This window comes from Eschrichtius robustus, chromosome 14 (assembly GCF_028021215.1).
Source record: "Eschrichtius robustus isolate mEscRob2 chromosome 14, mEscRob2.pri, whole genome shotgun sequence".
NCBI lineage: Eukaryota > Metazoa > Chordata > Mammalia > Artiodactyla > Eschrichtiidae > Eschrichtius > Eschrichtius robustus.
In genome coordinates, this window is record NC_090837.1 from 47,514,089 (window position 1) to 47,530,343 (window position 16,255).

Consider the following 16,255-nt stretch of genomic DNA (forward strand, 5'->3'; position numbering starts at 1 on the left):
ACACACACGCACACACACACACACACTCATACGCTCACACACAACCAAAATGAGGCATTCATGCATATAACAGAATTTACTGACATTTGGAGTCGACAGAGGTACACAAGACAGCAATTCCAAATCCTAAAAATTAGATGAAACTGGTTCTTAAATTGTTTTTCACTACCTCATCATGTAATTCAGCTGCCCTCATTCCTCCAACACCATTCTCTTTTCAGAGGTTCCCTTCCTCAGACAATCCACAGAAACTTAACTCCCCTCCCCTTTATTACCTAGAACAATTATATTCTCCCATGCTCTCTAATAGTATCACAGGGGAAAGAATAGTCTCCAAACTGGGAAATGGAAGAACTTTGTATCTTGCCTCTTTGTTTGGATCCTGAAAAGCATCATTACAGGCAATGGCCTGTTTAAAATTCAGCTGCACTCCCAGGCCCTCCGCTTCTGCTCTCTGCCTGATCCCATTTCACCCTTTCAGGCTGATTGGACTAATCAGCACCTCAGCTGGGGGACGAAATTTTGCTATTCCAGTGATCAGCACCATAGACATATCTGCATCATTTGCTTGTAGATGGTTATTCTTTCTTGTCTGGTAGACAACATACCTGGCATCTGGGACCAGCCCTCACAGACTTTTTTTGTAACCACTGATAGAGTCGTGATATGAAATGAAACTGCAAATACTTCTTACTTTGAAAAACATTAGCTACTTATGTACTCATTCTTTTTCCCAACTATTTAATACCTTTATTTTCACTGCCCTTCTCCCTCTCTTTCTCTCTCTCTCCTCTTTGAACTTTACTGATTCCCTCACCCCCTAGAAAATTAATGAACTTAGGCAAAATCACAATCAAATCTGTCTAAGAAATTTTGTTTCACAATGAGCTCTTCTGAATTAATGACCCAAAGGTATCTGAAAAGATGTCCTACATCATTATTCATGAGGGAAATCCAACTTAAATCCACTACAAGTTACTACTTCACACCTATCAGAATGACTAAATTTAAAAGACTGACCGTTCCAAGTGTTGGTGAGGATGTGGAGGAACTGGACCCTCATACACTGCTGGTGGCGTATAAAATAGTACAGCCACTTTGGAAAACACTTTGGCAGTTTCTTAAATGGTTAAACATACACCTATTCTATGTTCCAGCCACTTCACCCCCAGGCACTTTACCAACAGAAATGAAAACATATGTCCGTTGAAAGACTTGTACACAAATGTTCATAGCTATTAGCTAAAGTTCATTGTGATAGCCAAAATCTGGAAATGACCTAAATGTCCATTACAGGAAAATGGATAAACTATAGTGTACCTAAAAATTGGAATGTACTACTCAGCAAGAAGAAGAAATTAGCAGTTGATACAGACAACAACTTGGATGAATTTCAATGTAATTATGCTAAGTGAAAAAAAGCAGACAAAAAAGACTACGTACTTATGATTCCACTTATATAAAATCATAGGAAATGAAAACTAATGTATAATGACAGAAAGCAGATAAGTGGTTGCCTTGGGGATAGAGCAGTTGAGGAAGAACAGGAAGGAGAAATGACAAAGGGGCCTGGGGAAATCTTGGTGGAGGGAGTAAAGAATACATTCATTATCTTGATTCTGATGATGGTTTCACAGGTGTATACACTTGTGTAAAACTTACCGAATTGTACACTCTAAATATGTACAGTTTATTATATGCCAGTTATACATCAATAATGTTGTTAAACAAAATTTTTAAAAGGCTCTCTTCTGTAATCATTCTCTAAATGACAATAAAAGAATGTTGTTTGAAAATAGAATTATCTATGTTTAAATCTTTGTTCTATTTTCTTAATATGTTTGGTCTCGTGATAAAACACCAATTGTGTGAGATGTTTATTGTGTTCAACTGAGTAGTTTTAAAAATTGTCTATTAACTGTTTTAATCTATATGTATATTATTTGGTATGAATAGGTGTTAAGCTCTGTAAGAGTTCTTAGGAAGTTTAGAAAATGACACTTGTCATTGACCATAAGGTTGAATTGTGCCCCTCCCCCCCAAAAAAATTGATATGTTGAACTGCTAAACCCTAGTACCTCAGAATGTCACCTTAGTTGGAGTCAGGATCTTTACAAAGGTAATCAAGTTAAAATGATGTCATTAGGCAGGGCCCTAATCCAATACGACTGGTGTCCTTATAAAAAGGGGAAATTTGGAGTCATCTACACATGCAGGCAGAATGCCATGTGAACATGAAGATGGCTATCTACAGGCCAAGGCAAAAGGCCTAGAACAGATTCTTCTCTCACAGCCTCTGAAGTAACCAACCTGCCAAAACCTTATTTCAGACTTCCAGCCTCCAGAACTGTGAGACAATAAAATTTTGTTATTTGAGCCAGCCATTTGTGATACTTTGTTATAGCAGCCCTAGCAAATCAATTTAATACTACTGTGTAGAAGAAAGACAATGTTCTCATCTGGAATTTGTGACCAGTAATGGCATTTTTGAAAGAATCTGTGAGGAAAATATCACTTGGACCCCTCAGGGTAAGAAGCTAATCGTGCCAAAAGATATATATTTGACTTAAGGAGATTATTAACTCCTTAACTAAATTATAAGGAAAAGAATGTTGGTGAGCAATAGCTGACCACATTTGGTTCCTGTTAGAAGTTTCTTGAGGGGCTACCGGGGGAAGAGGCTCTAGAAAATAAGGAGAGAAGGACACCAGCTGACAGAACTTTGACTTGTGAAGAAACATACTGATATTTTCAAGGAAGTTATTTTTCAACTATGTGAATGTAAATGTTAGATAACAGATACTACTATACAACAGGCTTATTGTGATTTGTTCCCCTATGTATTTCATATATCATTATATTATGTTATTTGTTTATAAGCACATTGTTTAACTTACAATATACTTACGTAAAAAAATCATAATTAAAAACTACTGATTATCAAAAATCAGATTGCATTATATTTATACACAAGGAGAGTCAGGGACACAATGAAAATAAAATCCAAAGTTACAAATATGACATTTACACCCATGATTTTATTAATTTTGCTCATTAATGTTTAAAATAGTTAACGTAGATAAAATAGTTAAAATAATAAAAACTCAACATAGATGGAGATAATAAAAACCTTGTAAATGGAGAGCTTCATGGCAGCTGATTCTGTGTTGTTGTTTTTTTATGAGTATAGCATTTAATGTAGCATCAAAAATATTAAATATCTGGGAATAATCTAACAAATGTGAATACATCTAACAAAACTACAAAACATTATTTTAAAAGGCTAAAGAAGAACTGAGCAAATGGAGAAGTATATCATGTCCATGGATTACAAAACAATAGTGTAAAGATATCGATTCTCACCAAATTTATTTATAAATTCAATTCAATCACTGTATGTGTGTGGAAATTGACAAGTGAATCCTAAAATTTGTGTGTAAATGCAAAAATGGCAACTGATTCTTAAGAGAACTGTTCTATTCTGTTTTTACCGCACTTTCAGAGGTACCTGGGAGCTTTGCGAATGCTAATCACGGCTCTTGTTGAAACAAGAAATTCAGCCTCATGGCAGAATCTATAAGAGAAAATCTATCAGGTAGTTCAAAACAGTAGCCATTAAATTTATGAGACACTTAATGTAACTGCTCTCCAATACATTTCTATGAATCTCATTTTCTCTGTATGGCAGTCAATGACTTTTGTTTGAAAAGTACAGCAGAACATTTCAAAGTACTGTCTGCTTCTACCTGCCCGCAACCAGCTTGCTTCTGTTCTTGGAGTATTGTTCTGAACGGGAAAAAAATGAAACCAAGAAACATCCAGACCCTTCTCTCAATCAAGTGGCCACTTTAGTCACTCCCCATGCTCATAGGGATATCGAAAAAAGGAAAGGAAGGGAAAGGAAGGGAGGGGAAGGGAAGGGAAGGGAAGGGAAGGGAAGGGAAGGGAAGGGAAGGGAAGGGAAGGGAAGGGAAGGGAAGGGAAGGGAAGGGAAGCGAAGGGAAGGGAAGGGAAGGGAAAAGAAAGTTCTAACTTGCATCTGCTCTGGTCGTTCCTAGAGGCTAGTGTAGTTTGGGCCCAGCCTGGGTTTTCCAAGAAGTCTGAATGCAATAGGATTTGATGAATCCCAGGAAAGAATCATACCCAAATTTCCTCTTACCTGGGTCTGCTATGATGAATGGATTTTCCACTCTGAAAGAAAAATTATTTTTGTTAAAATGTTGTCCTTTTATAAAATGTAAAATACCCTAGAAAACTAACACCAAGCAAAGATCCAGATTTAATACCTTAGTTGATCAATGAAAACTGGCAGAAGATACTGACTGGATGGAAAGATGCCCATTCATGCTTTATATCTGGCTAGAGCAGGGTTTCTCCACCTTACTACTACTGACATCTGGACCTGGATAATTCTTTGGAGTCAGGTGCGGGGAGGGAGCTGTCGTTGCAGGACGAAACATTCAGCAGCATCCTTGGCCTCTAACCACTACATGCCAGTAACAACCCACACAGGGTGACATCCAAAAGTGTCTCCAGGCAATCCCCTGGTGGTCCAGTGGTTAGGGCTCGGCACTCTTACTGCCAGGGCCCGGGTTCAATCCCTGGTCAGGGAACTAAGATCCCACAAGCTGCACAACGTGCCCCCCACACACAAAAAAATGTCGCCGGACACTGTTAACCGTCTTCTGGGGGCAAAATTGCCCTTGATTGAGAACCACCAGACAAGAGTTTTAGACAAAATAAAGTTGCTGATACATGCAACAACATGGACGAATCTCAAAAACATTATGAGTGAAAAAAGCCTTGCCCGAAAAGAGCATATATTGTATAATTCCATTTATATGCTGTTCTAGTACAGGCAAAACTAATCTTTGGTGGTAAGAAGTAGAACAGTGGTTGCCTGTAGGTCACAGGGATTAATGGGATGAGACATGAGGGAAATTTCTGAGGTGAAAGTAATGTTCTATATCCTGATCAGAATTTGGGTTATACAGGTGTATGCATACTTAAGATTTGTGCATTTCATTTTATGTACAGAAAAAATAAAACTAAAAAAAAATTGAACTAACGCTATGTATGCTGAAGTATTTAGGGGAAACTATTCAAATGTCTTCAATTTCCTTTCAAATGTATCAAAAAAAAGATGACTTGATGGATGACTAGAAGATGGGCAGAGAGATGTGTGATAAAGCAAAATGTTGGTGGTAGAATCTAGGTGGTGGTATTGTTTACACAGTAAACAATGTAATGGTATTACAATTGTTCATTGTAAAATTATTTCAACTTTTGTAAATATTAAAAAAAAAAAAAATGATGTGGCTGGTTAGTGGTGTCAGATGGCCTAAACCAGCAGCTTCATAAATATTCATGCTGATAAAGCCAGTCCTTTGCTCCCTCACTGCATTCAGGTCTCCACTCAAAATTTACCTTATCAGAGCTATCTCTGACTCTTTCTGTAAAAATAATGCCACAACCCCTCTCAAGCCCCTAATGCTATCTTCTGCATTATTTTACTCTATAGTTCATATTATAACCTGACATACATTTATTTCCTAGCTGCTCATCTCCTTCTGATAGAACATAAGCTCCATGCAATCAGATTCATTGTTTTATACACTACTGACTCCCCAAAATCTAGAACAATGTCTGACACATAGTAGCAACTCAATAAATATGTGATGGATGAAAAAAATGCTGAAAGAACCAAGAAGATTTCTCATGTGCAATTGCTGTGTGCAAGATGCTGGGCCAAACATAGAAAGTAAGACTGGCTATCCTCTCTTTCCTCAACAGATCTTCAGCCTAGTTGGGTGTCACAGGATAGTAATAAATACAATAATAGCAACACACAGTGGCAAATGCAAAGTGCCCAAGGAAAGCTAAACAACAAAACAAGAAAGGGCCTCTTGGAGATGAGATTTAAGCTTTGTCTCAAAGGAACAGTAATGACTTCTTGGTTTCCTTGAAAGGTACACCTGTCACTCTAAATTAATACATTGGGATGACACTTTTCAGGATTGTTTGGTATATCAGTTCTCGTGAATTCACTCAACTTCGCAGAATGTTGACATAATTGAGCTTCGGGGAATCACGAAGCTAGAAAAAGCCAATGAATGAAAGAATTTGAAGACAGGAAATAACTGAGAGAACCGGGTCTCAGAAGAGGGAATATGATGGATATCTCAAGTGGAGGGATTTACCTGGGACAGGAAAAAGCATTTCTTATTCTGAGCCTGGAGGGAAAGAAGTTGTTTATCAGTATAGAACTGAGTAGATGAAAGTAAAGAAGGTAATTTTGCTTATGCTTTCATCACCCCTTTGTAAGAGAGGACCTTGGTCAGAGCCCAAATGTACAGGAAACAGAGGCAATGTCACATAGTGATTAAGAGATTCTGCAGACAGGATGCCTACATTTAAATCTTAGTTCTGGTACTTAGTAGCTGTGTGACCTTGAGCAAGTTATATGACTTCTCTGTGCCTTAATTTCCTCATCTATAAAATGAGGTGAGAAGTAATAATAATAGTATCTACCTCCCAGGGTTGTTATGAGAATTAAATTTAAATGACTTAATACATAAGAAGGGTTTTGAATAGTGACTGACACATATTAAGTGTATTATTATTTGGAGGCTTAAGGTTGGTAAGAGCTACTGTGAGAAACCAGAGCAAGAGGAAGGTAAAATGAAATTCCAGTGATGCTTAAATGAGGTTGCAGACGATGGGTTGATTGTTGTATTAATCTAAAGATGTTTAGGGAGGGATAAATTGGGAGATTGGGATTGGCATATACACACTACTATATGTAGATAACTAATGAGAACCTACTGGATAGCACAGGGAACTCTACTCAATACTCTGTAATGACCTATATGGGAAGAGAATCTAAAAAAGAGTGGATTTATGTGTATGTATAACTGATGCACTTTGCTGTATACCTGAAACTAACACAACATTGTAAATCAACTACACTCCAATAAAAATTAATTAAAAAAAATAAAGATGTTTAGATTTTCTCAAGAAGAGCTAAGCTACCTAGTGCTGGAGAAGAGAAAGTGAGCTTTAAGACATATCCAAGGTCGAGGGCCTACGAAGTGAGTTCTATGGAACCACAGTGGATCTACAAGCTGAGACTGGTAGGGAGGGAGTAGTTCAATGCGTCGACCTGGTTGTAAAGATGTGAGTCCTGGGGGAGAAGTGTTCCACTTGCTGAAGTCACCCACAGTGACAGCATGAGGAAGGGTGGAGTCAAGACTGGACTCTGGGGTGAGCGTCACCATGTGTAGGGGAGTCTCCTGATGCTCAATCAGTGGTGACAAGGACTGTATGGGGAGTTGATGCGGTCATAGAGAAGGGTCATTAGGGAAGGGTTGTCTAGGGAGGGCAGTTGGTTTCTTTGGGCCTCACAGAGCGGTATTCCTGGGGTTGGGGGAGAAAAGAAGGAGGGTATTGTGAACAAAATTGTGCCCCCAAAATTCATGTTGAAGCCCTATCACCCAATGTGATAGAATTTGTAGACAGAACCTTTAAAGAAGCAATTAAGGTCATTAAGGGTGGGGCCCTAACTCAGTATGATTGGTGTCCTTTATAAGAAGAGAAAGAGGGGAGGAGAGAAGATGGCGGAAGAGTAAGACGCGGAGATCACCTTCCTTCCCACAGATACAGTAGAAATACATCTACACGTGGAACTGCTCCTACAGAACACCCACTGAACGCTGGCAGAAAACGTCCGACCTCCAAAAAGGCAAGAAACTCCCCCCGTACTTGGGTAGGGCAAAAGAAAAAAGAAATAACAGAGACAAAATAATAGGGACGGCACCTGCACCAGTGGGAGGGAGCTGTGAAGGAGGAAAGATTTCCACGCACTAGGAAGCCCCTTCGTGAGCAGAGACTGCGGGTGGCAGAGGGGGGAAACTTCGGAGCCACGGAGGAGAGCGCAGCCACAGGGGTGCGGAGGGCAAAGCGGAGAGGCTCCCGCACGGAGGAGCGGTGCCGACCAGCACTCACCAGCCCGAGAGGCTTGTCTGCTCCCCCGCCGGGGCGGGCGGGGGCTGGGAGCTGAGGCTCGGGCTTCAGTCGGAGCGCAGGGAGAGGACTGGGATTGGCGGCGTGAACACAGCCTGAAGGGGTTGGCGCACCACAGCTGGCTGGGAGGGAGACCGGGAAAAAGTCTGCAGCTGCCGAAGAGGCAAGAGACTTTTTCTTGCCTCTTTGTTTTGCTGCGCGCAAGGAGAGGGGATTCAGAGCGCCGCCTAAACGAACTCCAGAGAAGGGCGCGAGCCGCGGCTATCAGCGCAGACCCCAGAGACGGGCGTGAGACGCTGGGGCTGCTGCTGCCGTCTCCAAAAAGCCTGTGTGTGAGCACAGGTCACTCTCCACACCGCCCCTCCCGGGAGCCGGTGCAGCCCGCCACTGCCAGGGTCCCGTGATCCCCGGACAAATTCCCCGGGAGAACGCACTGCGCGCCTCAGGCTGGTGCAACGTCACGCTGGCCTCTGCTGCCGCAGGCTCGCCCCGCCTCCTCCGTACCCCTCCCTCCCCGCGGCCTGAGTGAGCCAGCGCCCCCGAAGCAGCTGCTCCTTTAACCCCGTCCTGTCTGGGCGGGGAATAGACGCCCTCAGGCGACCTACACGCAGAGGCGGGTCCAAATCCAAAGCTGAACCCCAGGAGCTGTGAGAACAGGGAAGAGAAGGGGAAATCTCTCCCAGCAGCCTCAGAAGCAGAGGATTAAAACTCCACAAACAACTTGATGTGCCTGCATCTGTTGAATACCTGAATAGACAACGAATCATCCCAAATTCAGGAGGTGGACTTTGGGAGCAGGATATATTAATTTTTCCCCTGTTCCTTTTTTTTTGTGAGTGTATATGTATATGCTTCTGGGTGAGATTTTGTCTGTATAGCTTTGCTTTACAATAGCTTTATTTTACTTCACTATATTATAGCCTCTTTCTTTCTTTCTTTCTTTCTTTCTATTTTTTCTCCCTTTTACTCTGAGCCGTGTGGACGAAAGGCTCTTGGTGCTCCAGCCAGGCATCAGGGCCGTGCCTCTGAGGTGGGAGAGCCAACTTCAGGACACTGGTCCACAAGAGACCTCCCAGCTCCACGTAATACCAAACGGCAAAAATCTCTCAGAGATCTCCATCTCAACATCAAGACCCAGCATCACTCAATGACCAGCAAGCTACAGTGCTGAACACCCTATGCCAAACAACTAGCAAGACAGGAACACAGCCCCATCCATTAGCAGAGAGGCTGCCTAAAATCATAATAAGGCCACAGACACCCCAAAATACACCACCAGACGTGGATGTGCCCACCAGAAAGACAAGATCCAGCCTCATCCACCAGAGCTCAGGCACTAGTTCCCTACACCAGGAAGCCTACACAACCCACTGAACCAACCTTAGCCACTGGGGACAGATACCAAAAACAACGGGAACTACAAACCTGCAGCCTGTGAAAAGGAGACCCCAAACACAGTAAGATAAGCAAAATGAGACGACAGAAAAACACACAGCAGATGAAGGAGCAGGGTCAAAACACACCAGACTTAACAAATGAAGAGGAAATAGGTAGTCTACCTGAAAAAGAATTCAGAATAATGATAGTAAGGATGATCCAAAATCTTGGAAATAGAATAGACAAAATGCAAGAAACATTTAACAAGGACGCAGAAGAACTAAAGAGGAACCAAGCAATGATGAAAAACACAATAAATGAAATTAAAAATACTCTAGATGGGATCAATAGCAGAATAACTGAGGCAGAAGAAAGGATAAGTGACCTGGAAGATAAAATGGTGGAAATAACTACTACAGAGCAGGATAAAGAAAAAAGAATGAAAAGAACTGAGGACAGTCTCAGAGACCTCTGGGACAACATTAAACGCACCAACATTCGAATTATAGGGGTCCCAGAAGAAGAAGAGAAAAAGAAAGGGACTGAGAAAATATTTGAAGAGATTATAGTTGAAAACTTCCCTAATATGGGAAAGGAAATAGTTAATCAAGTCCTGGAAGCACAGAGAGTCCCATACAGGATAAACCCAAGGAGAAACACGCCAAGACACATATTAATCAAACTGTCAAAAATTAAATATAAGGAAAACATATTAAAGGCAGCAAGGGAAAAAAAACAAATAACACACAAGGGAATCCCCATAAGGTTAACATCTGATCTTTCAGCAGAAACTCTGCAAGCCAGAATGGAGTGGCAGGATATACTTAAAGTGATGAAGGAGAAAAACCTACAACCAAGATTACTCTACCCAGCAAGGATCTCATTCAGATTTGATGGAGAAATTAAAACCTTTACAGACAAGCAAAAGCTGAGAGAGTTCAGCACCACCAAACCAGCTTTACAACAAATGCTAAAGGAACTTCTCTAGGCAAGAAACACAAGAGAAGGAAAACACCTACAATAACAGACCCAAAACATTTAAGAAAATGGGAATAGGAACATACATATCGATAATTACCTTGAATGTAAATGGATTAAATGCTCCCACCAAAAGACACAGGCTGGCTGAATGGATACAAAAACAAGACCCATATATATGCTGTCTACAAGAGACCCACTTCAGACCTAGAGACACATACAGACTGAAAGTGAGGGGATGGAAAAAGATATTCCATGCAAATGGAAATCAAAAGAAAGCTGGAGTAGCAATTCTCATATCAGACAAAATAGACTTTAAAATAAAGACTATTACAAGAGACAAAGAAGGACACTATATAATGATCAAGGGATCGATCCAAGAGGAAGATATAACAATTGTAAATATTTATGCACCCAACATAGGAGCACCTCAATACATAAGGCAAATACTAACAGCCATAAAAGGGGAAATCGACAGCAACACAATCACAGTAGGGGACTTTAACACCCCACTTTCACCAATGGACAGATCATCCAAAATGAAAATAAATAAGGAAACACAAGCTTTAAATGATACATTAAACAAGATGGACTTAATTGATATTTATAGGACATTCTACCCAAAAACAACAGAATACACATTTTTCTCAAGTGCTCATGGAACATTCTCCAGGATAGATCATATCTTGGGTCATAAATCAAGCCTTGGTAAATTTAAGAAAATTGAAATCGTAGCAAGTATCTTTTCCGACCACAACGCTATGAGACGAGATATCAATTACAGGAAAAGATCTGTAAAAAATACAAACACATGGAGGCTACACAATACACTACTTAATAACGAAGTGATTACTGAAGAAATCAAAGGGGAAATCAAAAAATACCTAGAAACAAATGACAATGGAGATACGACGACCCAAAACCTATGGGACGCAGCAAAAGCAGTGCTAAGAGGGAAGTTTATAGCAATACAAGCCTACCTCAAGAAACAGGAAACATCTCGAATAAACAACTTAACCTTGCACCTGAAGCAATTAGAGAAAGAAGAACAAAAAAACCCCAGAGCCAGCAGAAGGAAAGAAATTATAAAGATCAGGTCAGAAATAAATGAAAAAGAAATGAAGGAAACAATAGCAAAAATCAATGAAACTAAAAGCTGGTTCTTTGAGAAGATAAACAAAATTGATAAACCATTAGCCAGACTCATCAAGAGAAAAAGGGAGAAGACTCAGATCAATAGAATTAGAAATGAAAAAGGAGAAGTAACCACTGACACTGCAGAAATACAAAAGATCATGAGAGATTACTACAAGCAACTCTATGCCAATAAAATGGACAACCTGGAAGAAATGGACAGATTCTTAGAAATGCACAAACTGCCGAGACTGAACCAGGAAGAAATAGAAAATATGAACAGACCAATCACAAGCACTGAAATTGAAACTGTGATTAAAAACCTCCCAACAAACAAAAGCCCAGGACCAGATGGCTTCACAGGTGAATTCTATCAAACATTTAGAGACGAGCTAACACCTATCCTTCTCAAACTCTTCCAAAATATTGCAGAGGGAGGAACACTCCCAAACTCATTCTACGAGGCCACCATCACCCTGATACCAAAACCAGACAAAGATGTCACAAAGAAAGAAAACTACAAGCCAATATCACTGATGAACATAGATGCAAAAATCCTCAACAAAATACTAGCAAACAGAATCCAACAGCACATTAAAAGGATCATACACCATGATCAAGTGGGATTTATCCCAGGGATGCAAGGATTCTTCAATATACGCAAGTCAATCAATGTGATACACCATATTAACAAATTGAAGGAGAAAAACCATATGATCATCTCAATAGATGCAGAGAAAGCTTTCGACAAAATTCAACACCCATTTATGATAAAAGCCCTGCAGAAAGTAGGCATAGAGGGAACTTTCCTCAACATAATAAAGGCCATATATGACAAACCCACAGCCAACATTGTCCTCAATGGTGAAAAACTGAAACCATTTCCACTAAGATCAGGAACAAGACAAGGTTGCCCACTCTCACCACTATTATTCAACATAGTTTTGGAAGTGTTAGCCACAGCAATCAGAGAAGACAAAGAAATAAAAGGAATCCAAATCGGAAAAGAAGAAGTAAAGCTGTCACTGTTTGCAGATGACATGATACTATACATAGAGAATCCTAAAGATGCTACCAGAAAACTCCTAGAGCTAATCAATGAATTTGGTAAAGTAGCAGGATACAAAATAAATGCACAGAAATCTCTTGCATTTCTATACACTAATGACGAAAAATCTGAAAGTGAAATTAAGAAAACACTCCCATTTACCACTGCAACAAAAAGAATAAAATATCTAGGAATAAACCTACCTAAGGAGACAAAAGACCTGTATGCAGAAAATTATAAGACACTGATGAAAGAAATTAAAGATGATACAAATAGATGGAGAGATATACCATGTTCCTGGATTGGAAGAATCAACATTGTGAAAATGACTCTACTACCCAAAGCAATCTACAGATTCAATGCAATCCCTATCAAACTACCACTGGCATTTTTCACAGAACTAGAACAAAAAATTTCACAATTTGTATGGAAACACAAAAGACCCCGAATAGCCAAAGCAATCTTGAGAACGAAAAATGGAGCTGGGGGAATCAGGCTTCCTGACTTCAGACTATATTACAAAGCTTCAGTAATCAAGACAGTTTGGTACTGGCACAAAAACAGAAATATAGATCAATGGAACAGGATAGAAAGCCCGGAGATAAACCCACACACATATGGTCACCTTATCTTTGATAAAGGAGGCAAGCATATACAGTGGAGAAAAGACAGCCTCTTCAATAAGTGGTGCTGGGAAAATTGGACAGGTACATGTAAAAGTATGAAATTAGAACACTCCCTGACACCATGCACAAAAATAAACTCAAAATGGATTAAAGACCTAAGTGTAAGGGCAGACACTATCAAACTCTTAGAGGAAAACATAGGCAGAACACTCTATGACATACATCACAGCAAGATTCTTTTTGACCCAGCTCCCAGAGAAATGGAAATAAGAACACAAATAAACAAATGGGACCTAATGAAACTTAAAAGCTTTTGCACAGCAAAGGAAACCATAAACAAGACCAAAAGACAACCCTCAGAATGGGAGAAAATATTTGCAAATGAAGCAACTGACAAAGGATTAATCTCCAAGATTTACAAGCAGCTCATGCAGCTCAATAACAAAAAAACCAACAACCCAATCCAAAAATGGGCAGAAGACCTAAATAGACATTTCTCCAAAGAAGATATACAGATGGCCTACAGACACATGAAAGAATGCTCAACATCATTAATCATTAGAGAAATGCAGATCAAAACTACAATGAGATATCATCTCACACCGGTCAGAATGGCCATCATCAAAAAATCTAGAAACAATAAATGCTGGAGAGGGTGTGGAGGAAAGGGAACACTCTTGCACTGTTGGTGGGAATGTAAATTGATACAGCCACTATGGAGAACAGTATGGAGGTTCCTTAAAAAACTACAAATAGAACTACCATACGACCCAGCAATCCCAATACTGGGCATATACCCTGAGAAAACCATAGGTCAAAAAGAGTCATGTACCAAAATGTTCATTGCAGCTCTATTTACAATAGCCAGGACATGGAAGCAACCTAAATGTCCATTGACAGATGAATGGATAAAGAAGATGTGGCACATATATACAATGGAATATTACTCAGCCATAAAAAGAAATGAAATGGAGGTATTTGTAATGAGGTGGATGGAGTTAGAGTCTGTCATACAGAGTGAAGTAAGTCAGAAAGAGAAAAACAAATACAGTATGCTAACACATATATACGGAATCTAAGGGAAAAAAAAAAAAAAAAAAAAGGCCATGAAGAACCTAGTGGCAAGACGGGAATAAAGACACAGACCTACTAGAGAATGGACTTGAGGATATGGGGAGGGGGTGGGGTGAGATGTGACAGGGTAAGAGAGTGTCATGGACATATATACACTACCAAATGTAAAATAGATAACTAGTGGGAAGCAGCCGCATAGCACAGGGAGATCAGCTCGGTGCTTTTTGACCACCTAGAGGGGTGGGATGGGGAGGGTGGGAGGGAGGGAGATGCAAGAGGGAAGAGAAATGGGAACATATTGTATATGTATAACTGATTCACTTTGTTATAAAGCAGAAGCTAACACACCATTGTAAGGCAATTATACTTCAATAAAGATGTTTTAAAAAAAAAAAAAAAAAAAGACACAGACCTACTAGAGAATGGACTTGAGGATATGGGGAGGGGGTGGGGTGAGATGTGACAGGGTAAGAGAGTGTCATGGACATATATACACTACCAAATGTAAAATAGATAACTAGTGGGAAGCAGCCGCATAGCACAGGGAGATCAGCTCGGTGCTTTGTGACCACCTAGAGGGGTGGGATGGGGAGGGTGGGAGGGAGGGAGATGCAAGAGGGAAGAGAAATGGGAACATATTGTATATGTATAACTGATTCACTTTGTTATAAAGCAGAAGCTAACACACCATTGTAAGGCAATTATACTTCAATAAAGATGTTTAAAAAAAAAAAAAAAAAAGAAGAGAAAGAGACACCAGGGGGTGGGTGCACAGAGAAAAGGCCGAGTGAGGATACCGTAAGAAGACAGCCATCTGTGAGCCAAAGAGAGAGGCTCAGGAGAAACCAAACCTGCCAACACCTGATCTTGGATTCTCAGCCTCCAGAACTGTGAGAAAATAAAATTCTGCTGTCTGAGCCACGCAGTCTATGGTACTTTGCTCTGGCAGCCAGAGCAGACTAACATAAGAGGCTATGGACCCGGATCTCACCCTCAACCCTGCAGAAACAAAAATCTGATTTTGTTCGTGAGCACACTAGATAATCATTCAAGGACTGACTTATAGGTACCAAACTCATGAAAGGTTATTTTATGGACCAGAAGAGTAATATTGATTAACAAGCAAAATAAAGCCTGCAGGAGAACTGGAATACAGACTACTACTACTACCAGTATGTTCTCTCCCTGTTGGCAAATCCTGGGGAAGTTAAATCATTATTTAAAGGTCACTCGGTGACCGTGGCTTTAGGAGAAAGGGAAGTGGAGGGTGTGAAAGACACTGCCGCAACTCCTGTTGCCAGTGACAAGGGCCTGTGACCTCAGAATGGGCTTACATCTTTGTGTATGCAACTTATTATGACTCAGACACCCACAGGCCTGCTTCCACCAAAGTGCCTTCCTAGCTATTTGCTGGCGTTTCCAAGGTCCGGCCTCAGGGGAATTTTACCACAGGTGCCCTGGTTTCTTCTTAACGTGCAACCCTGATGAGCCTTGTGAAATGGCCCCCTGGTGGGGTCAGCTGTCCCTCATGACGACCATGCCGCTGCTTCCACTCGGTCCTCAGCTTGGGGATCCTGTTGCCACTAATTGCCCAGAGAACAGCTGAGACCAGATGGCAGCTTTTATTAATTTTTAGTAAAGTGAGAATACAGAAAATTATGCTGAGAACACAGTGTAACTGCTACAAACCTAACCTTGAGACTTACTTAACCGACTTACAACAGACCTCCTCGTGCCAGGAGCAGGCCTTGCTCCCCAGTGGGAATCCCAGGCATCTCTAAGCATCCCCACAAATTGATTCCAGACCCAACTCTACCCCAGATGGTGTCTTCCCTCCTCCCATCCTACCTCAGGATGATTAACAGTAGAAACATGTATTCTCTTCAGGGGAAACCTCACACACACACACACACACACACACACACAACACACACACACAACACACACACACACAACACACACACACAACACACACACACACAACACACACACACAC

The 16,255-nt window shown here is 40.7% G+C and overlaps 1 non-coding gene across 1 annotated transcript; it reads left to right on the forward strand.

Annotated features, from left to right (window-relative positions):
- Positions 1 to 4,540: 4,540 nt before the first annotated feature.
- On the forward strand, positions 4,541 to 4,613 carry TRNAK-CUU (transfer RNA lysine (anticodon CUU)). Its single transcript has one exon. It is a non-coding gene; the product is annotated as a tRNA-Lys (tRNA).
- The last annotated feature ends 11,642 nt before the right edge of the window (positions 4,614 to 16,255 follow it).